The sequence below is a fragment of the Spermophilus citellus genome (assembly GCF_964194105.1).
Source record: "Spermophilus citellus genome assembly, chromosome: 14".
NCBI classification, from domain to species: domain Eukaryota; kingdom Metazoa; phylum Chordata; class Mammalia; order Rodentia; family Sciuridae; genus Spermophilus; species Spermophilus citellus.
In genome coordinates, this window is record NC_138194.1 from 52,185,444 (window position 1) to 52,213,372 (window position 27,929).

The 27,929-nt window shown below is 37.7% G+C and overlaps 1 protein-coding gene across 5 annotated transcripts in view; it reads right to left on the reverse strand.

Annotated features, from left to right (window-relative positions):
* PAG1 (phosphoprotein membrane anchor with glycosphingolipid microdomains 1) overlaps window positions 1-27,929 on the reverse strand; it is a 138,820-nt gene that overhangs the window by 35,675 nt on the left and 75,216 nt on the right. For all 5 annotated transcript variants that reach the window (XR_014018768.1, XR_014018769.1, XM_081266114.1 and 2 more), the window contains one exon: window positions 18,512-18,605. The gene's annotated coding sequence lies outside the window, so the exon portion shown is untranslated. The remainder of the gene's footprint in view (window positions 1-18,511; window positions 18,606-27,929) is intronic.

Here is a 27,929-nt window from a genome sequence, read left to right on the forward strand (position 1 = left end):
CCATGGCCTTCTCGGACCTTGTCATCTCTTGGGTTCTGCAACAGGCCTCTCTATGGATCTGAGGGGCAGGCTTCAGTTTCTCCTGCCCAAGTTGATTCATGGCTCCCAATCCAGAGATCTGGGCGGGAGGTGGTAGGGGATTTTATTTCACATATAACAATTTAAGGCTGATTCTGAAAGCTGCTGCTTCCTAATGTGGATGACACCACTAATAAATATACCGAGTAACTGCTGCATGAGAATTCTAATAGAGTGGGGGTGGCTCATTGCATCAAGCCTTCAGAAGTTAAGGATTATTCAAAGCCAACATAGCACGGGGCCAGAGGAATCATTATAAAGGGTGAGCATGATTTCTACATGCAGTATTGTTTCCACTGGTTCATCCTGTGAAAGAAAAATCTAATCCCATTGTGGACCCCTGTGGGTAGAGGGAGTGAAAGTCTGGGGCAGTCCATGGGGACATCTCCAGAGGCCAACTCTGCTCCTCACAAAGCCATGCAGCTAATGTGATTATGAGACCTAATGAACTGAAACAAATCCAATTTTGAACATCTTCATAACTAATGACGATCACATCTTCTCCCTCAAGATTTTTTTCATTTTCTGTTTGTAAATCATGAATAAAATGGAGGTGATGGGTTCAGGATGACTTCATGAAAAGTCTCAGCATTTCCAGTACAGTGTTTTATGCTGTGAATGTTATAGCAGTTCCCAGATTGAAGGGTCATGTGGAGCTTATGCTACATTACATGCCACCGGCAGAAGAGACTTTATTTTGGGGAGAGAACTTAGATTATGGATTTATTAAACTAAAATTTTAGAGAGAGCCCTTTCCCCTTATTGAGCTTAAAGTGCTTGTAGCTGGACAGCCTATAGGGTCACTCTATTCCAATATCCATTTTCTTTGGAAAGTAAAGAGCAGGCAAATTCTACAGTCTTGCACAAGGAGAGCTAACATCAGGTACAGCTTGGACACTATTACCCCTCACTGCTCTATGCTGTGTTTCACTCCTTTTCTGGAAGGGACATTTTAAAGTCATTCATTTGAGAGAGAGGCAGTGACAGATGGTGAAGTAGAAAGCTTCCCAGACTAGGAAAGGCGTATCTTAGAGATGTGTTCTGATGCTGGCCATATCTTCCTGCAGTGTTAAAATCACTCAATTCTAACTCTGTTAATTTAATAACAAAGGAAAGGGATATTTTTGGAATACACGGCTCCATTAATAACTTTAAAAATAAAATATGGGAACTCAAAAGAAATTTTGCATAAAGAATCAGGAATTTACTCTTCTCTGTCATTGAGGCTTTGAGTAGGTCTGGCTGTGCTAAGAGCACAGGCTGCATTGTGAGTGGCGCCTCCTAGAGGTATGAGGTTGGCATTGCACAGCCATGGTGGATTCTGCCATTGCTGGACAGGGGCATTTGCTTTTGAGAGGACCACTGTGTATTTATTTCTCATGATTCCATAACATGAAAACTTCAAGAAAAATATATTTACAAAATGGCACAAGAGATGTATTTTGCGGGTAAAAAGAAAACTCATCTAGAAGCCAGGCATGGTGATGCACGCCAGTAGACCTGGCACTGAGGAGGCTGGCACAGGGAGGTGGATCACTTGAACCTCAGAGCCTTCAATCAGCCTGAGCATCACAGCAAGACACTGAATCAAAAAGCAAAACAAAATCCCCAAAGGCAAAAACTAAAGTTATCTAGAAAAACCAAGGTAGTCATGGATATTTAGTAACTGCTAATGGGAAAAGAAGTTCATATTTTTAATTCACTAGATCAAATAATCTAGCTAAGTGGCTTCATTCCAGTTCTTTTTGTAAAATTATTTGCAACAGTTATGTGGTTTTTCAATTCTAACTGAAATAACTGTAATACCAATTCAGTGAGACAGACTCAGTCTTTTTCACATTTTTAGACCTTTATCCAAACCCTTTAATTTGAATTCATTTTACTTCTTAATAAACTTCCATGTTGTGCTATATCAGGGACAAGCAGATTTTATGGACAACTGGTCCACCTGTAGCTGAGACACATTCTGCTTTACCTGACTGAGAACTCAGTTAAGAGTAGTGTAAGACACTGAACCCTCTCTAGTCTGATCAAAGTCTGTTTCTGCAGCCAGGATCCTTCCAGGACACCAAGGCATATAATTTCAGGATAGTTTCTAGACTGTTAATACCCTTCCAGACTGTAAGAGTTAAAAAGAGTAAAGGGTGGGCTGAAGGATCAAATGCCAAAATTTTCATACTTCCTAATAGAGTGGTGCTCATTGTCCCTTTCCCTTAATTTATTACTTGGTGTGGCTTTTGGATGCACTGAAGGGCGTCCTCTGCCACTGCTAACCAGAATATCAACAGTCTCCTGTACTGTGGCTGGCACAGTCCTATTGTCATGAACGCATGTGGGCTGTATTAGGTACCAGCTGAACACACTGATTAATGTCATAAAAAGTAGTTTTATGAAATAGTAATATAAGAAACTGTCAAGATCTGTTTATCTGTATTTTTCATAAAAGTGTTAATGGTATTGTTCTATTGGTGGGTATATAAAGTTTAATGCATCCATGTAAGAAACTCTTGAGATTTTAGAGCTTGAAAGGTTTTCTGTCTTTATGAATTAGCTTACCTCTTTTTATAAAAACTAAACTATACATACAAAAACCATATTTCTTTTTTTTTCTTCCGTCGTAGGTTGTAAGCTCAAAGAATGTAATTATCTTCAATTATAGCAATTATCTTAGTCTGGCTCTTTCTTTCTTCTCTCTGCACCAACTCCAATTACAAGTTTATTTCACACATTTTGAAGAAACTTATAGGTGCCTTTATTACATCTTCAGTATTTTTAGAAACAAATCTTAATTTCTGAGTAATGCACACAGTGAACTTTAAATTTAATTACCATGGACTATTCCTTTATAGATTTTAAGTTTTCAATGTCTGGATTATACTTTTGAAGGAAGATAAGTTTTCAAAGGAGCAAAAGATTGAAAAGAGGAAAAAGGAAGAAAAGAAAATTTTCCTACCAAATTAAACTTTGGGATCATAAATTCAGATACCTAAGGATATAATGAAGGTACCATCCAGATGACATCAGATACAAAGACTAAGAAGATAAAGCTCTAACCAGTTTATCCTAAGGGCTGTCCAGGGAATTATGAAGGTTCTTTAACTATTCTATTTCTTTGAAAAGATTAGTAGTCTTCAGCCCTATCTATATATTAGAATCACTTGGGAAAATCTATGTCATATATAAATGCCTAGACCTAACCCCCAAAGTTGGCCTAATGGTCAGGAATAGGGGCTGGATATTTGATCCCCCGTGCATTTGAACATATAATTAGTTTTGAGAATCACTGAGCTAGATTGTTCATATTTCTAAATTGGCAAATGTATGTCAAATATTACTCATTTCTATTGCAGTATTGGGAAATGGTGTGAGCAGAGTGGGGCAACATAAAGAAGATACAGTTTATCATTCTGTTTTCCCCACAAGTCTGTACTGGGAATCACATCGACCAAACTTTTTGCTCATGTTCAGATGCTCCTCGACTTACAATGGGGTTACATTCCAATAAACCCTTTAGAAAAATATACCGAAAGTTGAAAATGATTCAATACCCTTGTCTACCAAACAGGGTACTGTGTTTAAGGTGGGTTATTACTTGTTACCCTTATGGTGGTGTGGCTGACTGGGATAGTGGCTTATTATTGCTGCTGTTCAGCATTGAGTGTTATCTGCACATCACTAGCCTGAGAGAAAGTATAAATTCAAAGCACAGCTTCTACTGAAAGCACATTGCTTTTACACCATCGTAAAATTGAGAAAACATAAGCTGAACCAATGTAAGTTGGAAAATGTGTATATTCTTAGAGGCCAGCACCAGTCTATTCAAGAATGTAAAACACAAAGATTCAGATTCATCAGATACAGGTTTTGAGTCAGGTTTTTTTTTTAACTGCTATATTATTTCTACAATATTATTTTTGCATTCCTAAAAATGTCAATCTCAAAGTCATGTGGCTATTGATGATTTATTAAAGAAATTAAAATAACATTGTTTTAAATTTCAACAAGAATTATATTAAATCTCTCAATGTGTTATTGGTATGAGGCTCACATACCACTGTCAAAGCCAATCTAAAATACACCTGTTATCTATCCACTTGCAAAATGACCCACAATTCTTAGAGATAAAGAGGATACAAGAAATTGACACATTACTATGATAGTACCTTTCTTTATGCTTTACTCTATTTTAGTCTTTGTATTGTTCTTCATCACTTAAATGGACACTACACTTTGTCCAGCTCAGTTTGACATTCATTGGAAGATTATCGTCAGGGGCCGGGTGGGCCTGAACGCTCCAGCCTCAGCAGGTCCTGTCTCCTTGGCCATGACCTTCTGTAGGCTTTTTCATTCCAGCTTGACATGTTAGGTTTACCCTCACCCTGGAACTTTTATATTAGTTGTTTACTTTCTGGAATGATCATCCTTTAGGACATCATACAACTGGATCATCCTCGTTTTTCAGTCCTGATCCAACATCACGTTTTCAGAGAAGCCCTCTCTGACAAAACTACTCAATGACCTGCTGGGCACTCCCAACTGTCTTCATCTCATTACCCTGCCCTCTTTTCCTGTTAGCTGAAAGCATCTTATTTATTAGTCTTTGTGCTTATTGTCACCTTGTGCTTAATAGAATATAACCTCCAGGAGCACAGGTCTTTGCAGCTATAACTCCTGCACCTCCAACAGTATCAGACACCCAGTAAAACACTGGTAGAGTGAATGAATGCATATCTCTTCAGTCTTAGATCAGAATTGAATACAGTCCTGTATTATTTTGAGGTTGAAACTACCGATGGTTAGCAGATAATAAATGAGTAGGCACAGTTGCAATTCTAACCTACAATTCTCCATGCAATATGCACATGTTGGGATTTTAATTGGATCCACAGTGCCAGCCACATTTTGCAGAGAAGGCAATTTGCATCCTGAGTTTCACTGACCTCTGGCTGGCTTTAAGCTTCTGCCAGAATGAGCTCCTCCATTTTGTATATTTTGCAATCTTGGCTGTTCCTTTCAATTCCCAGCAGCTAGATATTGTTTGAAACTGCATTTCCAATCTTATGTTGATGTTTTTTTTTTTTAAAGACTGCTTTATTGGGAGCAACACCATGTTTATTTGGCTTAGGGCTCTCAGTATGCCATGGTAAAGTTTTTGGGTCTCTTTTCATATGTCTGGCTTGAGATAGGAGTTACACTGCAAAAAAACATTCATCCAATGTTAGTAGATTCCTTACAGTCTGGGATCTTTTGTCAGTAATCTTATCCTTCCATTATTACCATGAGATACTAAGAGTACTGGCCAGGAAGTCAGTTGTAATATCTTCAGGACAAATCCTAGTGACATATGGCATAGACAGTTGGGCACTACCACTATTTTGAGACACTTGTGTTTGGTCTAGACTAGCGCTTTCAGCCATATTGATAACACACTTTGCCAGCTTTCCAAACATGTGCCTATGTTTGCATGTTTCTCTATTCAATATCATCAGTATTTCAGCTTTTCATTTCATATATAAAAGTTTATTTGATACCACTATTGAAATCAGCTGCAGTTGGATCTTGTAAAACATGCAGAGTCCAGTGCCCTCACCCAGAATAAATTCCCAATAAATATTAGTCCCTTCTTGTGCTTCCCTGGCTGGTTTAATAAAATCTTATTTTATTCCAAAACATACTTAAGGAATCTGCATCTTACTGTATTTAAAGGAGCTGATTCTGATATTATAATTTATCATTTGAATTTAACTGATGAGAAATAATCTGATACTAGCTGTACATTTATATATATATTGAGTAATATTATTAACACAAGGAGATTCTTCTGAATCCAGTAGGTGTTTTTAGGGGAAGGGGTACTGGGGGATTGAACCTAGGGCCACTTAACCACTAAGCTACAAGCTCAGCCCTTTTTAATATTTTTTATTTAGAGACAGGGTCTTGATGAGTTGCTTATGGCCTTGCTAAATTATTGATGCTAGCTTTGAACTTGTGATCCTCCTGCCTCAGCCTCCCAAGCTTCAGTGGTTAATTTTAACATGGTGAAAAGGGGCACAACCAGATATGGTGTTGTGTAATACAACAGGAAGTCAAGAGCACTAGCTAGAAAGTCTAGTTGTAACGAGAATGTGAAATAGCATTCTATAAGTTGAATGATCAAACATCATGGATTTTGTCTACCCCTGCCAGTCAACTCACATGCAGATAATTTCAAAGTTTTTGCATAAATCTCTAGAGTTTTCTAACCACGTAAAAATATCAGACAAAATTTTAGACATGGTCCTTATATAATTATCCATAATGATTATCATCCGTGTATTAATTAAAAAGGCAGACATATGGGTAAGAGGAAGATGACAAACACATTTCATTAAACACTCCCTGAGTTTGGTTCCTCTCCTCAGCTAGGAGATATTGTAGCTCCTTAAGGCTCAGGCTTAGTCTCGTTTCCATACTTTGATCTATGCTATCTTCATGGATGAAAATATTCATTACCTATAATAATGGCTTTGATTCCCATCAGGTGGCCTTGATTCCCAAATCTGGATCTCTAGCCAAGGCTCCATGAACTGCAGTGTCCATATGCAGCTGGCACCTGGGCTCTCCATCTTCCCATGCCTAGGGGTCATGGCCAAGCCTACAGAAGGTCATGGCAAAGGAGACAGGACCTGCTGAGGCTGGAGCGTTCAGGCCCAACCTGACCCTGTCTGTGAATGGTGCCACATTTAGCAAGGTGCTCTAGGGTGAATCCTCTCTCAACTTCCCTCCATGTCTAATTCCACATCAAGCCCCCTCAATGTCATCCCTTAGCTGACTTTCAAATGCAGGTCTTCAACTCATTCTTGTCTCTGTACGTGCAGAGCCAGCTCTCTCCCTGGTCCAAACCACCAACATCTCTCAACTTGGCTACTGCAGGAGCCTACTGGTTTCTTGCATTCACAATGCAGCTCTCCAGCCCCTTCTCTAAACCTCTGCCAGACAGATCTCAAAATGAAAGTCTGATCACACCAAGCTTACAGCTTAAAACCCTTTAACAGTTTCCCATTGATCAACGAATAAAGAAAATGCAACCATATAAAACCAGCCTGCAAACTAAAGGCAAATGGCCTTTTGCCTACCTTCCCCCTCAACTCATTGCACTTTCTCACTGTTTATCATCCTGGTTACTTCCTCCTCTAGAATTTCTCCTTCCCTACCACAGGCTTTCCTCAGTTAAGTTCCACCTTCTCAGATGTTGGGTAGTCTTCCCAGCACAAGGTCACTGCCCATTGCTGTTGGGCTTCTTCCATAGCATCTCATTTTCCTAGCCTACCTAATACTGGTGAATCAATTCACATGCGTCATAACTGCCAGACTGTGTGGAAGCCTTACCATGAAATCAAACCTGAGACGGCAGAGCGGGACACTGCATCTTTACATCTTGGGTCCGTGCAATCTCACCTGCTGTCACCCATGCTTAATCTTGCTGGAGCTGGAGACCCTCGCCGGGATTTGATTCTGGTTTGTTTTCACCATTAGTTTTAAATGAAGTCAGATTTAAAAAGAGGGTCCATTTGCATTATGTATTTTCCCCAAAGCCCAGTATTATAAATGATCAAATAATGCTTCTGATTATCTTGTAGTAGACAATCATTTTTAAACTTTCAAGTTCAAAGTTCCACAGAACTATTTCCTCAAACCAATAATGGACTGACAAAAAGCATTTGGATTAGACTGACTTGGCATTATAATAAAAAGGCACTAACAGCATCGTGAATAACACTGGGATGACAAAACAGTATAGTGAACACACACGGGCTGAGAAGCTGAACACAGAGAAGGGAAATCCTGCTCAGCAGAGATGTCGCCACATGCTCAGGCTGAGTTTCCTAACCTTCATCTTTCTACGCACCCAAGAGCCTTCTCCAGCCACCACCACCATAACTGTTCCAACTCAGGACAACTATTTTAACTAGTTTTATGTAAAGTTTCAGCTTATCAAACATTTTCACAGATTTTCCTTTGTGAGGAGCTCAAAAGTCTTGTAAGAAATTGGGGGTGGGAAGTGTTGTCATTTTTGTTTTTAAATCATTATGGGTGTTTTACAAATGAAGAAACAATATGACGAAGAGATTACGTGGCTGCCTGAGCCGAACAGGCTACCCAAGGGAACGCCCAATCCAGACTCTTATGTTCCTTCCTGAGGATACATTTGTATTTGTAGAAATGCGGTTCTGCAAAGTGAAGTTTTTGCCCTAAGCCAAGAGGACACAGATCAGACAGCTGCCACCATCATAAACCGCAAAGCCACAGGAGCCTGGCACTGGGGAGGGCTGGTGGATATTAAACTTTCCTCCCTTTGCAAAGAAACACCATCTATCCCATTTTTATTGAAAGACATGGCTTACTTATTTTCTCTTTTATTTTCCTATTTTTTTTTTCGCCTTAGCACTACCTAAAGAAAATCATGGCACAAAAATAAGGAAAATAGTGATTTCAACTTCATAGTTGGGGATTAATGGCAGAGTGGGGCTGGGCAAACCATGATCCCCTCCACTCACCTCAGGTGTTGTTTTTAAAAAAGTAAGGGACATAGTTCAAGAGTTTCAAAAAGTAAAAGAATGGGGGCCCATGGCAGTGTCTACTTGTGAGAACTGCGTAAACACTGGTGAGATGTAGTACTTATGTTTTATTAGTTGTTTAAAAACTGAAGACGAAACAGTTAATTAAGCTTACCAAAATGGATGGCTTTCATCTGCACAGGGTTTCCAACCATTTTTGACATGAGGTGCTTAATATAAATTCTTTACAGAAAAATATTAAAAAATCTTAGACTGTTCAGAAATCTTTGAGATCTAATCTAGGAGATTATCATTTATTTTCTTATTTATTTAAAAAAAATCACTGCAATAATTTAAAACTATTCCAGGATGTGCAAGGGTAAAAATTCTCTTATCTTGGGCTTGTAAAGCTATACACAACTTCTAGTTTTGCAAACACATGTCAAAAATGTGGAATTCCCCTCAAAGATCTATGCATAAATAGAGTCATCAAGTTTAGACTCTGAAGCCCCAGATGGTCTATCGGTATCAACAGAAACCCCTTTCCTTGCCAACACAAATTTCATAAATGAGAAATCATTCTCAGGCCCGTGAAGGCAGGCATATCAAGTCTACAAATACTTATTACTCTATTCCCGGTATCATGGTAGGTACTTCATTACATGGTCCATAAAACATATTTTAAAAACAAAGAGTGAGTATTCAAAACGACCTGCTTATTCTTTACAGCAAAGGCACTGAAGCCCTTCTAGAAGGACTGACTGTACTCCTGTGTGTTTGGGTGAGGCAGGGGGTGATGACAGTGGCGACCAGTGGCCTTCAAAAGCAGAAGCAATACCCTCAGTAGAACTCTTTGGGTCAGGTTTCTTAAATATTTTGACCTACATCCTTCCCCCCCACCCACTTTCTGATTATCTCAATTTCCGAAATTAAATATTTGTGCTGTTGTTAATAACCTAATAACTATAAATGTGATCAACAGCTATGTAAACGTAAGTGGAATTATATGGTCATTACCGACGCAATAAGGAGTTTAGATGAGGTTTTTGAGGTTTATGGCTTCAATAGCTTCCCCTTGTTGCTCAGAAAAGAAAGTAGAAGAGATGGGATATAAGACACAGATCTTAATCACTCCACAAGAACTTTCTGAAATTGTCAGAGGGACTACGGGACAATGAGGTCTCAGTGTTTGAAAATCTCAAACAGGTGACACATGACTCTCTGAGGTTCTTGCTGTTGGGGGAGTCAACAGAATGGAGTCAAGAGGCAGAGCCCAATGAACACCTGAGATTGCTTTATAAGGAGTTCCAATAAAAGTGCCATCCCTGTAAAAAAAAAAAAATCTGATACCATCTTCCAAGAACACTGACCATGATTCTACCCTACACATTTAAAAATGACTTTGGGTATTCTATTTATTTAAAAAAAAACAGGTATTTTTTTGATTCAGTTCACATCACTGATTAGAGATATTCTAGCTGCCAAGTAAATCTCCACTGAATGCAATTTATGATGTTCAAGAACAATTTATGGATCAATCTGGAACTACATGGGACTTAGCTGGTTTTGTGAAAATACTTAGAGTGCTGAAAGAAATCAATAAAAATTTATTAAGATTGTCATTCTTTGTATAGGTTTTGAAATACATTCTTACCCCTTATTTTAAAAAAGCCTTTAATATCTCTGGAGTTGAACTATTGTACTTTACTGCTCTGGTCTTTCTCTTGTGTTGACCCCTCACATAGTGCTATTGCCAGGCTCTGTCAACCTCACCAGGTGATGACATCTGGATTCTGTGCCAAGATACTCATGCACTCAGAGGTCATAAACATGTCCCTATTTCTATCATCTTTCTGCAATAGGTAAAGAATACATAGCATTCACCCTTCCTTAGTAGAATCAGGAGGCTCAACTGATAGTCTCTGAAAACAAGCAATTGAATAATCTGGCTGAAAATCTGATTTTTAATATATAAGCATCAGTTAATAGCTTTCATGTATTGAACATGAACTATTTGCCAGATACTTTTGAACTTGGCGCCTTGCCTAAAAAAAATCAAGTTACATCTAACTTGCTCTTCACAGGATTGCTGTGGGCCATTGGTAGGAGCAGAAGATTGTATGGATGGCCATAAGCCTTCCCTTTCCTGTATCCTCACTTACTGCAATATGACTTTGTAGCTCCTTTAAGCAAGAAATGCTATCTGTTTTTCTACTGTTTTACTGGGCTCCCTCTGTGACTCACTTTGGACTATGGAAGACAGTGGAAGCAACAGTGTGTCAATTGTGAACTGCCCATAAGCTTTGCAGGCTTCCACTCTCATTCTTGGAACTTTGCTGATCTCCTGTGTGAATAAGCCCAGTCTGGCACATTGGATGATGAGACAGGCAACCCAGTTGTCCTTACTATATCTCCTAACGGTCAAGCAGTCCCCAGAGGCAGAGACACCAAGCAAACTGTAAACTGACCATAGACTCATCCATAAACCCAACTGAGAAAACCTGTCAGGAAACCACAGAATCAGGAGCTAAGCAAATAAAAGGTATTTAAGTTACAAAGTTGTGATGTGGCTTTTCATATAGCAAAGGCAACCGGTGCATAAGCATTGTTGACCTCACTATACTAAACAGAGGCTCTGTAACTTGCCAAGCTCAACCAGCGGGTAGGTGGTAAAGCTGTCAGGTTATCACATCTGCTTTAAAGGCCCATTCTCTGAAGTCACGCCCCTGTTTTTATCTAAATAAGAAATTACATGTGGAGTGCCTTCTACCTATATTTGGTATTGGGTTAGACATTTCCTCCATTTAGGGAGCTAACAATCCCCATTTTGTATTTCACTAATGAAGCTGCAATTTAACGGCCTTACTCATTCTATTGCCTCTACCTGAAATGTATTTTCCACTTTTTCGTATCTTTGAAATCTGCTCCAATGTAACCAGCTTGCAGGAATCTTCCATAAATGTCCCAAGATAAAATTAAATTTTTCCACCTTGTGATTGATTGCAAAAATAACCACAATTGCTCAGTCCTTCCTTTCTTCTTACAAAGTGACTTTTTCAGTACTTTCTATCAAAAGATGAGATCTATTTCCCCACCCCCGGAATTCAGACTGGCCTTGTGATTTGCATCGGCCAAGAAATGTGGCAGAGGTGACAATGTGCTGTTCTGAGTGGAGGCCTAAGGTATGTTGGATATTGCCATTCATTTTTCAGAATCCTGACTCCTCCTCTCTAACAAGCCTGAGCTGGCCCTGCTGTGAGATGAGACCACAAGGACCAGAGCTTGGGCCGCCAGTGTGTCTCAGCTAAAGGCCTCAGACACGTGAGGATCCCAGCCAAGATCAGCAAAGCCAAACCACCCTGAGCAGTGTTGCTCACAAGGGAGACCAGCTGAGCCCAGCCTGAATTGCCCCATCACAGAGTTAAATGGTCATTGAAAGCAACTACTTGTGCTGAAGCAACAGATAGGGGGTATCTATTGTACTTTTTGTGTAAGAGATTCTTTGTGCTTTTATGGCATTTTCAAACTTATTTTTCGAATATCCCATGTATTCAATAAATGTCAGCGAATGAATGAGTGGATGGGTGACTAAATATTCAATTACACGGAGGTAAGCTTTTTTTCTAACAAAACAGAACTCTGACTCTTTATTTTTATTTTGGAATGAATAACTACTATCTTTTCGGGCTGTGAATTAGAGCAATGTTTAGCATGGGGCCCAACACTTAGCAGGTGTGCTCAATAGATGTTCACTCCCATTGATCCTGTATGTGAAATAAGATGCCCAACAAAGAAAAAGCCAAAGCAAACATCATGCATTGAGACATGCGGTGCATTTTTCCTAAATGCTTTTGAAATCAGGACAAACTTTCCTGGTTATTGCTGGATGGAGATTTAGGGCAAGTGACATGCTGCTTTGTTTTCTCAGATATTGGTGAGCTTCTTTCTCTTTGAAAATATATTCCTTTAAATGGCTTCATGGCCCCTTAGGCCACCTAAGCACAAAAAGTAGGAAAGTTCCAATAGGAAAAGGCTGTCTCCAGAGGTTTTCCTGCTTGCTCTAGGCTAGGAGTTTTCTTAGTTTTGGATGCACATTGGGAGCACCTAGGACACTTTAAAAAAACACTTCGGGTGGTGAATGCCTGTAATCCTAGCTACTTAGGAGGCTGAGGCAGGAGGATTGTGAATTTGAGGCCAGCCTCAGCAACTTGGCAGGACCCTGTGTGTCTTTCTCCCCCACTTCCTCCCTTTCCCTGCCCTTATGAAGCCACAAAACAAAAGATAATAAAATTAATAAGAAAGAAACAACAAAAAAGACCTCCAGAGATTGATTTAATTAGTCTGAGGGTACAGCTTGCACATGGGGACTTACAAAAGCCCCTTGGGTAATTTTACTGAATAGTCAAAGTTGAGAAATGCTATTCACCAGTAAAATGGTTACGATTGAATTTAACTTTAAAGGCAGTCCTAAATAAACCTTCTTTTTTATATGTCTCTAATCAAAACCCAGTGCTGAAATACTATAGCTGGAAAATAATTTCTTATAATAGACAATGACTGGCTCAAAAGGAATTAAGAAATAATTATCAGATGAGCAACTTCCTGATGATTAATTCAACAAACATAATATGAACACTTGGCAGGGTATTAAATGTCTTAAAAGCCTTAAACATAATTAGGTATTCAAAATTTTACTGGCCTAAATTAAATAACACATAACACTACAGGTTATATTAAATAATACATTGAAGCTAAACTGCATTTAAGTGTACAATCTTAAAATATATTCAGAGAAAGATTTAAGAGAAACCTTTATCACATTATCACATGAATAAAACTACTTTGTTACAAGTCAAGGTACAATATTTTTAAGTGATTTTGGGTTCAAATTTAGGAAGGACATTTAAAAAAAAAACAGATCTCATCTTCCTAGCACATAAATGACATGGCAACAGTGTTATTTTCAGCAATTGATTATTTTTGATACTGTTCAAGTGTTGAAAAATGACAAATAATTTTGTTATAAACTATGTTATGGCATGCAAATTGCTTTAATGCCAAAATTTCATTCTCAATAAATTCAGTAACTGTAATCATTAATGGATATCCCACTCATATTCAGCATGAGAATTTTCCAAGTCAAAGGCTTTCTAGGAGAAAAATCTGGTTTGACCTTCTGACTTCCAAGGAAGGGAAACAAGACTCAGAGAGGTCAGGCAATGTCCCCAACAGTGCCTGAGTGGCTGGGAATCCAGCCCCAATTGGCTGAGGCTTCCTTCTCTTTGTCTCTATAGGAGCATCTGTAAGATAATGTCAAAGTGTAACCCAGTCTTACAAAAATGGGTGGTAGAACTGGATTTGGTCCCCAGATTTTGCCAAGTACTTAGATTTTGCCAACCTCTGCTATTTATAGTTATGTTCATTATAGGATTTTCACACTGGGAGAAATTATCACTTTCTGCCCCAAATCTTATTATAAAACAGTCTGAATTCAACTATCATCATTTAATACATTAGGTATAAATACATTTGCTGTATTTTTCTATTTCTATTACATTAGCATGTTATAACTAAAGAACCAATATTTGCACATTATTATTACGTACAGTTCATACTTAGTTCAGATTTCTTAGTTTTTATCTACTGTCCTTCTTTTGTTCCAGTAAGGTACAATAGGATGCCATATTACATTTAGTTTGCCCTATTTTGCATTATCGAGAGGGAGGGAAAAGGAGAGAAACAGATACTGGCATGCACATACACACATACAGAAACAGAGAAAAAGAAACACGGATATCTCTCTTCCACTTTGAAGCCAATTAAGGCCAAAATCCTACAAATTACTGTTCTCATGTTCTCTAATATAAAAGAAAAGGGCATATGTTAATGAAGTAATCCAGAGTTTTAATAATGAGAAATACATTGGGATAAGAAAAAGGTCAGGTTAAAAAGAATGTGACATTTGGAAAGATGTGGCAATGTGGCCCCTGATTTTAACATGGAATAATGAAATCTACAAAGCAAGAAATGGGGCAGAGTAGCATGAGAACTTAAAGTAGTAACAGGCAGTTCACATAAAACCATAGTTATATGGTGCAATTTGCCATCATTTACTTTAGGGAAGTTTGCATTTTTAAAACCCATAGAGATTCAGAGATAGTTTCCTTGCCAATATTTATGTAAAACATTTTCCAAACAAGACTGATTTATCTTACTCTGAAATGAATTGTTAGATCACAACAGAGAATGTTAAAGTGTTTGCATCCCTTATAGAAATGCCAAACATTTTACTCTGCCTGATGCTGTACTATAAATAGGGAGATTCATTCAAACGCTAAAAATGTTCAAGTTGCCAAACAGTTCTTTAGCATCTACTTCCCAGTACAAATGACTTGTTCTTCCAAAGTTTGAAACTGAAAGCTAGTTGCAATTTAGAGAAATGCTGTGGCTTACTTCAACTGATGGAGTGTGAAAGACACTTCGTTTATGTGTATTTCTTTTTGTTCAGATCATGTTCACTGAATTGCTTCTTTAGGCATTTACTAAAGCTTTGTTCAATAGGAGCTATTCAGATGAGAGTTAGGCCTTTAGCTAAACACAACTGGATCAGCTAAGGAACATGAGTATTGTTGGAAAATAATGATGCAGAATGAAATTAGTTCGAATTTTGTTAGCTCTGCTTGGATGTAATACTAGATATAAAATTTATTTATTTATTTTACATCTGGTTAAAAAAAAAAGGAATAGTAAAATCAGAATGAAACCTAACAAACTCACCCAACAAGATGATACAAATAAGACCCTGATATCCACAAGGAAATTAAAATGAAACTCGAAGAAATTTTAATGGATTAAGAAAAATAGGACTTCTTAGGAAGAAATCACCTTTTGTGGTCAAAAGAACAGTAAATGGAGGAAGTGTCATTGATTTATGATTGGTATTTGAAAACAAGTATAGATCTCTCTATGTATCTTATAGAGAGAATATAAATAGTACAGAGATTTGTCTAAGATATTTAAAGCCAACATCACTTGAAGAAGTGGTGACTGGGACAGGAAACTACAGGAGGTGACAGAGTGAGGCAGGGCAAGGATGGCTCTGTGACATTTTCTTCCAATCAACTGACTATCCCAGGGGTCTTCGGTCTTCCTTCCACAACTGAACAGACCTCCCACTACCCAACTGTAGTCATGTATTCAAAAATGGCGAGATCCCCCTTAAATGGAATCCAAATAATTATCACAACATTTTTTTTCTTAGTGTTATTAAATGTGTTTTAATACTACATATATTGATTTGCTAGATATTTTTTAATACTAGATATACTTTGATGTGCTTAGTTAGTATTTTGCAAGCCTCTGCAAAATAATAAAATATCTACTATTTTATAGTAAATTAGAATAATAGATGTATGATTTTATAATAATTTATAATATAATAATCACAATTATAATAATTTTATAATAATTTTATAGATGTAAGATTTTATAATATATAAGAAGTAACTTCAGTAAAATTATTTGATGTTAGGTAAATTACTATTAATTTTATTACCAAGTTAATTGAAATACAAACTTTATTATATTTTGAGGTTTTCCAACTCAAAGCTACTTATTTACTTTAAATTCATTTTTAAATGAAACATATGACTTGCAGACAATTTTTGAAATTGTGGCATTTTATTTTTGATTTGGGGAATAATTATGCAAGTTTAAAGCTGTATTTAATATGTCACAATATCAAAATAGATGTTATTTTTTATTAACTATTGTTTTGATACTTTGCATTTTGGACAAAGATAATCACCCCATAATAATTTTTGCATTTTATTATAAAAATGAGACAAGATGAAAAGTTCTAGGCTGCGGTTTTAGTGAAGCATTTCTCTGCAATTGATACAAACTGTGACTATGTTATCAGCTTGCCAGGGAGAGCCTAAGACAGATATGGAGACACATAGGTGCGCGCGCGCGCGCGCGCGCACACACACACACACACACACACACACACACACACACACACACTGTCCTCAGACACCCGGGGCTATGAGGCACCAGTACATTGTGAAGTTCCTGTACTCAGGGATTAATGCAGACACAGAACTTTAAGAAACAGAAACACCAGGCTCCATCATGTTTCTGTTTCCGCCCAGTTCCCACTCCAGGATTTGCATAGTGCTTTAAACCTCTGCTTTTGCAGTTTTGCCTTTACAGTTCTGGACGTCATGGGTGTGGCTCCCTCTCTCACCATTCCTAGCAATGCACCTCTAACGGCATGCTACATCTTTAAATGCTATTTTTCTTTTAAGGAGCACACACATGCTCCTATGAATCACCAGATAATGGGTATGAGTTAACAGTCATTGATACCAACATGGATGTTAATGTACAAAGAGCAATGTGAAAGCAGTCTGGTGTGTTCACAGTATTTCTAAACTTGCATGATTTTAATTCTTGTTAGTACAGTATTTAGATAGGCATACCACTCTCTTAAAGACCTTTCTCCTATAATACATGCATAATGCAATGTGAAGAAAGGAATTGCTGAAAGGAAAACTATTTCCCCAAATTATGACTTGCATCTCAGTAATGAGAAGCTATTAAAATATACTTTAAAAAAATCCCTAAGCTGATCTATTCCTTAGCATTTTAAGATTTCCCACTGCTTTTCTATTTTCCCATTCTGTATGCACAGCACAGATTCCTGCCAGGCCTATTACAGTGAGCAAACAATGTCCTCTCTGTCAGAACAGAGAATGAATAGTGTCACAAAATTCTCCTCTAATGTACAGCCTACGTTCCCCTACCCATGCTTTTCAAAAGAGAATAACCAGGATGAGGGCTGAGGAGGAAAGCCGGACTCTCCCCTTGCCATCTGAAATTGCCTTCTAGAACACTAAGGAATAAAGCATGTCAACCATATATTAACTTTTAAACAGAGAGTTAACAAAGCACATTTTCTTTTAAATTGGATCGTGTATTTTTGCATTTCTGTGTATATGGGTATGCAAACATCTTTATCAGGAAAGGAGGAGACATTTTATCAGATAAAGTTTTAGGGCTTAGCACAAACAGCTTTTCGCCACAAACTGAGCAACAACAGGGGAAACTTCATAGAAACAACACAGCAATTTGTGTTAAAATATTGGCAGCTAATTCATGAATGCTGAAGCTATGAATTCAGCTGCTTTTGTTCAAGCCTTGATTCCTGCTCAGCTCATGATTCATAAAGAACTTGCAGCGAGTCCTCTGAAACACAATATGATGCCGACAGATTCCTCTTTGGTATCAATATCTGTCCATCTGTCTGTCTGTCTCTCTCTCTCACACACTCTCCCTTCCCATAAGAGACGTTAAGGGTATGATCTTCTAAAAACAAGAAATTCATGAAGTATTTCTTGTGAACCAATGAAATGGCATTTTCATAGAAAAACATGGGTTTCCTTAAACTCTACCTTATTTGTAAGTTTTGGTTGGTGTAAAATATGATGATTCAGGGTTTTCTGCCTTGTGTCATAAATACAGGATTTATTTTATTTAACCCTCAGGGAAATTACTTCATAAAGGTAGAAATACTATTTTTATAAAAAAAATCAAACCCCACTGCTTTTGTTTTTGTGAATATCTGCAACAGAAAAAAGTCCAGCTTCCCCTTCCCTCACATTCCCACACATTTGCAGTCCAGCCCAATAAGCTTCCAGATTCTGATGGCATTCTCCTGGTAACACATTTAGCAGAGGCTGCAGGACACCCCAACAGCTCTGCTTTCTTCTCTCTCTCTCCTCTCACACCACCCTAGGTCTGTATTAGACTAAACAATTAAACCTTTGTGCTGTACAACTACAATCAGAAAATTCTAATGCTGTGTCCCTTATTGGTACAATGGTAATATTTACCTTGGAGCAATGTTTGTCCAAAAGAGTATTCCAAATTCTGGCAACACCTCCTTTTGAAGCCTTGTTATGGCGAGACTCTCTCTTCTTTCTTGGACTAAAACCAAAAAGAAAGTTAGAAAAAAAAAAAAAGGAAAATGGACAGGGGCTGTGAAAGATCCTTGCCCTGTTCACTCTAAAAATATTGGCATATTTATGCCAAATATTGAGCTTTATATTCCTTCCTAACCAAAGCAAACACAATGTTTTAACTTCTCAACAGTCACAACTACAAATAGCAGTGAACGAATATAATACTTTCTCTATCATAACGGCCAAGTCAGTGTTTGATCAAATACAAATTAACTTACTTGCTCTTTCCATATTTTTCCAAGTTTATGACAAATCTGTGTTTCTGTAGTAATATTAACACTGGAATAACTTATCTGAATTTGAGCTAAAAACAAGCAATTTCTTTGAAAAGAGCCATTTATGAAAGCTATCTATGGCAAGATAAGCTGTGATTCAGTTCTGGAAAGTTTTTAATTGAGGGAGACTAGCAGGACCTGATGACGGCTGGTGGATCTAATCCCAGGTCATTCCTTCATTCTGCCCTAGAAATGGGGAAGACACAGAAATGGAGGAGACTGTCTTCCTCTGATTTTTCTGCTGCCAATCTTGTCTGTGGTTCTGCTCAACTGCTGCCCAACTCTTCCTCCATCCCTGATTCCCTCTCTGGTTCTCTTTCCATAAAGCATCTCGTGCATTGAACGTTTATGTAAAGACACCACCTCAGAAGCCAGTGAGAGGGAGGAGGGGATGGGGAGGATGGAATGAATGAAGGAATAAATGTGTTCACACTCTAAGGAGAATATCCTGGCTGAGGACTGAGATCCGGACCCTCTCTATGACATTAGCAGACTGAGGCACAACTCCTGATTTTCAATATAAAACACTGGATAGAACATGAGGCTTTCAGATTTGCATCTACTGCTATATTATCATCTCAGACTGAATGCCACTTTCTTCCAGAGCCAGCAGATTATTTATATTATCTGAAGGTACATCTCTTGTTCCCCTGCCAGTTATCAAGAGGGAAATGCTGCCTTGTTTGCCGTTGCGTTCAGCTGCATTATTATTTTCTTATTTTTCAAAATAAATCTAAAAAGATCAGAACAACACACACAATCATGAGCTGTCTGCCTCCAACCTGACTGTAGGTCTTTCTACTGTCAATCACACAAGGTAGGAGGACAGGGCTTCACTGGGAGAGGTGCTTGACAGATCAGTGCACTCTGAAGCCATTGTTCTGTGTTTTCATTAGATTTCAAATCAAACCTACTTCCAAACCCCCACCACTCAGGCTTATTGAGATGTGGATTCTAATTGTAAGCCTCTCCAGTTTTCTATGATAATGGGCAATCCCAGAGAAGTCTCTTGAATTAGTTAGCTGGGTAGTTTAAGTATCCAAATTAAATGATTGCAATAAAAATAAATATTTTTCTTAAAATGACAGATTATATTAATATATATTAGAAATAACATATATTCATTATTTCAGTAGAGTTTTTCTATTACTCCATGTGAATAAAGAGCCAGATTTGAAAAACACAACTTGACAGTTAATTTAATGATATAAAGATGGAATGTAGTTTGGCATTTTCAAAACAGACATTTTGTGAATTAAAAATGTTCCAAGGAAATGAGGTAACCAGGACAGTTATGGTACTATCATAAAGACAGACATACAGACCAATGGGACAGAGTTCAGCCTCCACAGAAATAATCCCACATATTCATAGTCCTTTAATTACATGGTGAGTTGATTTTTTTTTTCTTTTTCTTTTTTTGGACAAAGGTCCTAAGACTGCTCAATGGGGAAAGAACTGTCACTTCAACAAATGCTTCTGGGCAACTGAATAGCCATATGCAAAAGAATAAAGTGGGATCCTTAACTCAGACCATATAAAAAAGTTCACATAAAATGGAGAAAAATACCTAAATGTGAGAAGTAAAACTACAAAACTCTTACAAGGAAACATAGAGGTAAATCTTCATGAGTTTAAATTTTGGCAGTGGAGCTTTAGATGTACCCCAAGGTAAAAGCAATAAAAAAAAGAGAGCTAAATTGGACTTCATCTAAATAAAAATAATTGTGCTTTTAAAAGTACTATCTAGAGAGTGAAAGACACACAAAGAATAAGAGAAAATATGTCCAAATCACCTGATATTGCACTTGGTTAATACATCTAGAATACATAAAAATTCTTATAACTCAATTAAAAAAACAAAAGAAAATGGGAAAATGGGAAAATGGAAAATGGGCAAATAGATACTTCTCCAAAAAGGATATATAAATGACCAATAAGCACATGCAAAGAGCTGGGTGTGGTAGTGCATGTCTGTATCCCAGCAACTTGGGTGGCAGAAGCAGGAGGAGCACAAGTCCAAGGGGCAGCAATATAGCAAAAACCCTTGGCAACTTGAAATAAAAGCACAATAAAAAGTAAAAAGGACTGAGGATGTAGCTCTGTGATAGAGCAACCCTGGGTTCAATCCCCAATGACAAGAAAGAGGGAGGGGCATGCAAAGATGCTCAACATCATCATCAAGTAAATGCAAATGAAAGCCACAGGAGAATGAGAAATTATACAAAATGTATCAAAATGCATTCTACTGTTATGAATAACTAATTAGAACAAAAGTTTTAGAAGCCACAAGGAGATATCACCTCACATCTGCACCCACTGACACAGGTAAAGTAAAAATACCTAAGATAATAATGAGGGTCAGGGAGGCTATGGAGAAATTGGACCCTCACAGCCTGTTGCTAAGAGGATAAGATGATGCAGCCACTTTGAAAAGTACCTAGCAGTTCTTCATCACTGTTAAGCATGGAGTTATCATTTGACTCAACAGTTCCAGTCCTAGGTATACACCAAGAGAAACTGTAAATTTACGGACACAAAATCTTATACATTGATGTTCATAGCAGCATTATCTAGATTAGCAGAAAATAGAAAACAACCCAATGTGAATGGATAAACAGAATTTGTTATAATTACACCAAAGAATCTCATTCAGCCATTAAGTGGAATGAAGCATGGACACATGGTATAGCATGGATGTACTGTGAACACAGAACACACAGCAAGGGAAAAAAAACCTGTATATTATATGATCCTCTTTTATAAGAAATGTTCAAAATGGGCAAATACACAGAGATGAAAAGTGGATTAGTGGTTGCTTAAGGCTAGGGGCAACGGGGGGATAGAGAGATGATGACAGCCAAGGGGTGATGAAAATGTGCTAAAACTGATGATTGTACAACTCTATACTAAACCATATTAAATTGCATACTTGAAATGGATGAATTGTAAAATATGTGAATTGTATCTCAATACAGCTCTTACCAAAAAAAGAAAAAAAATACAAGGGATGTGGACTTTATAAGATCAGTCATTTTCCAGATCAATCTTAGAGAAATGTGGCAAACCCAAGTTTAATTCTAGCTGGACTGCTGAAGCAGTGGCACTGAAGCAGATCACCTAGCTCCACTGAAAACTCTCATGTTCTGGCTGAGACCATCTGAATATAATTCTGCATGGACCAAATGTTCCTTCAGGTCCCCTGTAGCCTGCCTGACTACCTCTACATGTGTATAGTAGTTCATCACTGCAAATGATTACTAATTCAATCAAGTAGAAACCCATGCATTCAATATTAATTTTTCTGTTGTGTGGAATTTTACAAATCCTGGAACCAGCTATCTACTCAAATATGACTGATGCCCCCACCTACATATACTCAGTCAGAGGAACATCAAGTTCGACATCTATCCCATTGACAGCTTTCGTGAGGGCTGTTAGCAGGTTTTCATCCTTGATGGTGACATTCATAATAAGAACAAAACAAGGGCGTTCTGGGAGTTCACGATATGGTTACCCAACTAACCTAAAGGCCTGTTCTGACTAAAGCCACACAGAGGAAATGAAATAGAGTTTAATTTCTGGGCCACTGGGACCATGATGGATGAGATCTGCACCTGACAGATGGCCTCGTCTGAGCCTCGGCTGACATTGCTTCCATTCCCAGCTTAAATTTAACAGTGCTTCTCAGAGACAGGACTCCGGAGGATGGAGGCTGTCCTTAATTATAAAGGGAATCTGGCATAGACTGGCTTATGTTCTGTTTATTTCCATTGTAACATGAAAGATAGCGAGTACGTGGATGACATTTGCATGTTGGAAACATTGTTGTGGGTGGTATGAGTGACCTAATCCTACTCCCTTCTTTGTCTATAGGGACTTTGAGTAAGGGTGGCTTTATTATAGCAATATCCTTGTGTCTACTTTGATTTTTAAAAATTAATTCACTTAATCAGCAATTAAAGATATCTCCCAGGCACTGTGAATTATTCAGTGCTCAATATCCAGAAACATAGGAACAGAATGAGCTGATATATGGCACATCCAACTATGAAACTTGGGTGTCATTCCTGGGATACCAGCCCCTGAATTTAGATGGCAAAATACCACCAGGAATGCAATGGTATTCATCTCTGTGGTCACGCTGAGACAATACCATTTCAGGTTGGAAGATTAAAATTCAACAAACAAATTCAGCCAGCATTGAGCAATACTCCACTGTGGGTGAGGCATAAAGTGTGATTAGTGACATGCCCCATGGGACTGTGGGGTCCATTTAACCACCATAAGTATTTCCTGCTTTGGCTAGAAAAAAAAAATTTAGATCTGAGGAGGGAAAGATAAGGCATGCAAGAGGAACAAATAGCGAGGAAAGAGAGAAGGCAGGAAGAGACAAACTGGGAGCGGATATTTTCATTTTCTGGTTTTCCTCTTCTAAATGATCCAGGTCAAAGACAGTTCTCCAGATGAACTAGTCTTCAGTGAAGAGTGGTACAGGACCCTGACTTTTGTTGGTTTATATAATATACCTTTTTCAGGAAGCAGAAGATCAGAGGAGTTTTTTATTTTTTTTAACCATCTAAATAGTATTGTTGACATACATGATATATACTTGACTAATAAGAACACAATTGATTTAAGGGTATTAATTTTATATCCTGCTACTTTCCTGAATTCATTTATGAGTTTTGGAAGTTTTCTGGTGGAGTTTTTTTGGTCTTGTAAATATAGGATCATGTCATTGGCAAATACAGATAGTTTGAGCTCTTCTTTTCATATTCATATCCCTTTAATTTCCTTCTTTTGTCTAATTGCTCTAACTAGAGTTTCAAGGACTATATTGAATAGAAGTGTGAAAGAGGGAAAGAGAAATTAGGAAACATATCCCATTGACAATAGCCTCAAAAAAGAAAAAAAAAAAAAACCACTTTTGGGAATCAATCTAAAAAAATAGGCATAGGACCTCTACAATGAAAACTACAGAACACTAAAGAAATAAATTGAGGAAGACCTTAGAAGATGGGAAAATCTTCCATGTTCTTGGATAGGCAGAATTAATATTGCCAAAATAGATATATTACCAAAAGCACTCTACAGATTTAGTACAATTTCTATTAAAAATTCCAATGACATTCTTCGTAAAGATAGAAAAAGCAGTCATGAAGTTCACTTGGAAAAATAAGAGGCCCAGAATAGCCAAAGCAATCCTTAGAAAGAAAAGTGAAGCAGGAGGCATCACAATACCTGACCTTAATTTATACTTCAGAGCTACAGAAACAAAAAATGGCATGGTATTGGCACCAAACCAGGCATGAAGACCAATGGACCAGTACAGAAGACACAGACGAACCAATATAAATACAGTCATCTCATATTGGACAAAAGTGACGAAAACATACATTTGAAAACAAACAGCCTCTTCAATAAATGATGTTGGGAAAACTGGAAATCAATATGTAGTAGAATGAAATTTAACTCCTATCTCTCACCCTGTACACAAATCAACTCAAAGTGGATCAAAGGCCTAGGTATTAAACCAGAAACCCTGCACCTAATAGAAGAAAATATAGGCAGGCCCAACTCTCCAACATGTCAGTTTAGGAACCTGACTTCCTCAAAAAGACTTTTAAAGTGTAAGAAGTAAAATCAAGAATTAACAAATGGGATGCTATCAAACTAAAAAGCCTTTTCACATCAAAGGAAACGATCAAGAGTGTGAAGAGAGTGTCTATACAATGGGAGAAAATCTTTTCCAGCCCACACCTCATATAAGGCATTAATTTCTAGGATATACAAAGAACTCAAAAAGCTTAACACCAAAAAAACCTCCAAATACCTGATCAACAAATGGGTAAAGAAATTAAACAGATACTTCTCAAAAGAAGAAATGTGAATGGTCAACAAATATATGAAAAAATTTTCAACATCTCTCGCAATTAGAGAAATGCAAATTAAAACTCCACTTGAGATTTCACCTCACTCCAGTCAAAATAGCAATTATAAAGAATACAAGTAACAACAAATGTTGGCAAGGATGTGGGGGAAAGGTACACTCATACATTGATGGTGGGACTGGATTGGTATAACCACTCTGGAAAGCAGTGTGGAAATTCCTCAAAAATCTAGGAATGGAACCACGTTTGACTTCCGTGGTATATATCCAAAGGAGTTAAAACTAGCATACTACAGTGATGCAGCCACAACAATGTTTATAGCAGCACAGTTCACAATATCTAAGCTATGGAAGCAAACTAGGTGCCCTTCAACAGATGAATGGATAAAGAAAATGTGGTTTATATACATAATGGAATTACTGAGTAACAAAGAAGAGTAACTTTACAACATTTGCTGGTAAATGGATGGATCTAGAGACTATTATGCTATGTGAAATAAGCCACCCCCCAAAAACAAATGTTGAATGTTGATGGGGCAGAGAATAGAAGTTCAGTGGATTAGACAAAGGGGAATAAAGGGAAGGGGTGGGGGTGGGAATAGAAAAGACAGTGGAATGAATCGGATATAACTTTTTGAACACACCACAGTGAATCTCAACATCGTGTACATCCACAAGAGTGGAATCCTAATTAGAATAAAATATACTCCATGTTTGCATAAATATATCAAAATAGATTCTATAATGAGCAAATAAATATTAAAAAAATAAGATCTAATAATTTTTCAAATATGATGTTGCTAAACCATGTCTCTCCTTCTGTCCTTTTGCAATTTCCCCCCAGGAGAGGCCACTTGCAGGATCCCTATGGCAGTTCTGCTTCTGAGCTTTGGGTGACTGTGTTAAATGTCAAAATTTTCCCAAATTCTGCTTTGTCATTTATTATATTAGTCATCTCTTCCAGCTTAAGGTCATTCACTGATAGACTCTTACTGAAGTGAGGCCTAATGTTGATGGAGACGGGATTAAGAGAAAATATCAAAAATCTCCTTCCAGGAAAAGAACAATTTATTAAGCAGTTCCTTCTGGATATACCCACCAAACCAGCTACTAACCCAGTTAATTTTTCATACATCTAATTTGTCCAAATGATAAATGTCAGCAATTTGATATACTTTTGGTGAAAAAAAAATCCCCAAACTAATGCATGCTATTTCTCATTAATCCATCTGAATTCTATGACGGCTTTGATAAATTAACAATAACATAGAAATCAACCTCAAACCATAGATATTTCCTTTCATTAAAATTTTAGTATTCAGTCCTTCACAGCAATCATGCAATAAAATGATGTTAAAAGTGCTCAATGTTATAGCAATCAAAGTGGTGGCTAAAAACAGTGTAGCGGGCTATGAGGTACTGTGCAATATCAGAAAAACATAACCAGCAGTGCCTTCTCCTTCATCCTGTGATTCTTGCTCTCCTTGGCCTGGCTAAGCTCCCTCCTGTTTCTGGCTGTTTCTCTTGCTGGTTCCCCCAGCTGTGCCTCTCATGCCCTGACTCAGCTGCTCTGGCTCACGCTTTCAGCCTTCCTGGTATTTACTGTGCTAACAGTTCTAGTCTTCATGCCATTTGATGTCTCCTGCTTCATTTTTTTTATATACCCGAACAGCTGAAATCCCTGATGGATACAAAGCAACAGTCCATTAAGAGGGGAGTGTGTTCTGGGTTTTATTTTCCTTATTGCAAACAGAAAAATGGAAGAAGCAAGGAAAGATAATTCACAGAGGTGCCAAAGAGAGAGGATGCCCTGGAGATAAAGATGAAGGTTTAAAAAGAAAAAAAACAGACTTTTTTTTTTTTTTTTAACCATCAAAAAGATTATGACACTGGGAAAATAGTTCCTTCTGAAAATCCTTTCAAAGGTACAGTTTTATAAAATAATTTCCTTTCTAAGAGGAAGATATTTTTCCTGAATTCTACAGAGTTGATGATAAAAATCCTTAAACATGTATTCTTATGCTATCTACAGTCTGGGATCTAGGTAACACAGATACAATTATAATACATATATTGATTTATTAACAAATGATATTTTATTAGCAAAAACCTTCTACTTATAAGTGTGCTATCTGGAAACAGTCTTAAAATGTACCAAGGTAGCATGAGCCTTATCTGTCAGCATAAATCCTAAGCATGGCTTGGACATAAACTCCTTGCAGTTTCAATATTAGAAGAGAAATAATTAAAATGATGAAGTACTCAACAAGAAACAAGAATTTCTCTTATTGGCAAAGAACAACATATTTTGCAATATCTATATCTGATGTATTTAGGGGAAGTTCTGCAGCATGCTTCTCAGACATCTGAACATAAAGGTAGAATAAATGCTAACATTAAAAAGACTAGCTTCAGTATTTAAATGCTGCTTCATTACATAAAATGACTCCTCTAATTGCTAGTTTACAAATTGGTAGCAAAAGAAATATTTCAAAAATATTTCCTTTAGATGATGTAAATAAACATGAAACCAAGCACAAAGAGGACAGTCATTCATTCATTCATTCATTTTCTTTAGCACCTGTCAATGTTAGTTTCTTGCTTATGAATAAAAAGAATAAAAGGTACATACTGCTCGAGAACCTTCCACTGTCTCCACACCCCCACACACTGGGGCTTTCTCTGCCATTTAGAGGGCTTTGAGCTTTTTGTCTTGTCTTTCTCTCAGGATGGGCACCTGGTTGAGCGAGCCACCTACAACACTGTCTGATCCACTGCATGGCCTTCGATCAGCCTCCAGAACATCCTGATGAGAAACAGCTCCTCTTACTCCTGTATCCTCTAGCCTTGGGATCACCAAAGATGGTGGAGGTAAAGGGCTGTGGGTGGCCAGGTCCTCCCAGCAAAGTTGTGTAAGTGGGAGTATATGTGGGGAGAGACACATAAAGATGATTTCCCCTTCCTAAGAAGCAGAGGAAGGTGTGGGGGCAGGAAATGGAAGTTTGCCTAGGTATGCCTTTGAGGCCTCCCAATTCATGAGTATCTATTCACAGTTAGAAGTCTGAGCCACAGAGTCACTTTGGGCTGGAACGGGCCCTTCCCTTCCTGCTGTTCTAGAGAA